Source organism: Pteropus alecto, unplaced genomic scaffold (assembly GCF_000325575.1).
Source record: "Pteropus alecto unplaced genomic scaffold, ASM32557v1 scaffold164, whole genome shotgun sequence".
Classification (NCBI taxonomy): Eukaryota; Metazoa; Chordata; class Mammalia; order Chiroptera; family Pteropodidae; genus Pteropus; species Pteropus alecto.
The window spans coordinates 2447785-2450483 of record NW_006439568.1 but is presented as its reverse complement, the minus strand read 5'-3'; positions in this window follow the sequence as shown (position 1 = coordinate 2450483).

Here is a 2699-nt window from a genome sequence, read left to right as displayed (position 1 = left end):
GTGCTCTACTTGGAACACACAAGTAGTCACGGTCATGGCGCTTGCTGCTTGTTTTGCCTCGTATGCTCTTCTCTTAGATGTCCTCTTGGCTTATGCTTTTACCTGCCTCAGGTGTTACTCGGGCGCTTCTTTCTTAGTAGATAATGCTTCCCTATCATATTTAAAAATGCAACTTCCTTCACTCCTGGCATTCACTTGCCTCTTTATTTATCTCCAAATTATTTATTAGTGGCTAAAATACTCTATTTTATCTTGTAAACTCCACAAAGACAAGAACTTTTGTTTCTCTTGTTCACTCTTGTATGTTGAACACTTAGAACAATGAGGTGGACAGGGTGACACTTAATAAATGTTTATAAAGTGGAAAAAATTACAAAAGAAATCATAGATATGAAGGACAGAGAAAGGTTTTGACCTAAACATAATAGGCATTTATAAGGAAAAATTAGAGTAACTTCGACATAGGTATTAAAATATATATTTCTTAAAATCCTGATAAGAAATTAGATTAGAAAGTAAAGACAAATGGGTTCTCACTTCTCTGATGAAATTAGTGAAATAGGACTGACAAAACATATTCCAGCAAAATATACGATGGACCAGGATATAGGAAACTGACAAGTACTCAGTTAAGGAGGAGAAAAAACAGATTACCAACAAAAGAACACAAAGCAGTCTGGCATAGATTTCACTGCTTCAAAAGTCGGAATGTAAGGAGTGACAGATGATGGATTTTAAGGGAAGAAGGTTTTGACCCCAAATCTTTACATCTATACCAGTTATCTTTCATGTGTGCTACCATGGAAAGATGTTTTCAGATATGCAACGATGTAGAGATATGTCACTCGTGTATTTTTCCTGAAAGAAAGAATAACCTGAAGTAATATTCCAACTGACTCAAAGTAAATCCAAATTTAAAAAAAAAAAAGAAGAATGAACAAGTAACAAATGAAACATACTAATCCCCTTTGTTTTCATCATCAGAGTGCTAATACTGAGGAAGGAATACGCTTTAGCAGAAAGAACGTAAAATGAAACATTTGGGCGTAAATTCCAGATCACACATGAATTAACTTTGTGACTTTGGGCAAATCATTCAAGCTCTTTTAGTCTTAATTTTTTATTTATGATATTAAGATAATGTTGCCTAACTCGCACATGTAGGTTGAGTAGAAGAAATTAGATAATGCGTGTAAGTGGGATTAGTAAATTAAAAATGTTAGGACTTATTATTACTCACTTATTATTATTCACTTATTATTACCCACTTAAGGGTTTGTGCAGCTTTCAACTGAATTATCAGAGTGGCTTTGTTAAGAACTGACTGTTTGTGTCCCCTGCAAATTCATATGTTGAAACCTTAACCCTCAGCGCGATGGTATTAGGAAGTGGGGGCTTGGGGAGGCGATTAGGTCATGCGGTTAGAGCCTCACGGTGGGATTAGTGCCCTTATAAAAGACGCATGAGAACTTGCCCTTGCCCCACTCGCCCTTGCTCTCCTGGCCCTTGCTCTCTCTTCTCTGCCATGTGAGGATGCAGCAAGAACATAACCCTTTGTGAATCCTGAAACAGGCTCTCGCCAGACTCCAGATATGCAAGCATCTGGATTTTGGACTTTCCAGCCTCTGGAGCTGTGAGAAAAGTATGTTGTTTAAGCAATCCAGTCTATGGTATGTTGCCGTCGCAGCCTGAACTAAGACAGGCTTTTAGTTTTGTTTGTTTGTTTGTTTGTTTTTTCAGGAGATAGCCATTTCCATGAATAGGGATTGGTTGTGGAGCAGTGAAGACAGCTCACTGTCTTCTTAACATAAATCTTTTCATTATAGGTCTCATTTACCACAGTCCAGATCTAGCTACATAATAAGAAGCATTGCTTCCTTCTACAGAATTCTACAGAGCTGGATCTCATCCTTAAGTTTGTGATTGCCTATATTAACCAGTCAGATGAATCTCAGACAATAGAAGCTATTGTCTCTATCCTGAGCATAGTCATTTCTTGTTCAGGATATATGTACATGCTCTAATCCTGACCAGGGCGGTCTTGATCCTGTGCCTTCGAACTCCTTTTTTGCATGAAAGCTTTCCTTCTTTCTCCAGACAGCCATCATCTCTGGTCAGTTCCTTTGAAATTTTTATTGTGAACCACACAAGCACATTATATACAGGTTAATCATATTCTTTATTATCTTCCATTACCAATTCAGGACTGTGTCAGTTACATTTTTCACAAACACTTATGTTGGAATTACAACTAGACTGTAATTAACTGATGTCCATAAAAATCTGTCCAATAATTAAACAATGTTCATGATAGCATTACAAAGAAAAAGGAAGTAAAAATGATGTGTACCATATGACCTACATTACATAAAAATTCCAGCAAAAAGATTAGAAGGAATTGAACTTTGTGGTTATGTCTGGGGAGTTAAATTAGCACATTATCTCAGAAAATTGGTTTTATGGAGCAATAGTTCTCTGAGATATTCCAAGTTATCAAAATGTTTAAGAAATTCTACAAGTAAAACCCTCATCTTGGAAATTCTCATCACAAGCAAAATTTTTGAACACCTACTATGCGTCAGTAATGTGAGCTATTTAAAGTATAACATCAGAAGGAAAATGATACATTTAAGAAGTCAATAAATATCAATTTTCTCCCCATATATAAGAAAGTTGAATCAGAGTTCATTGAATTATAA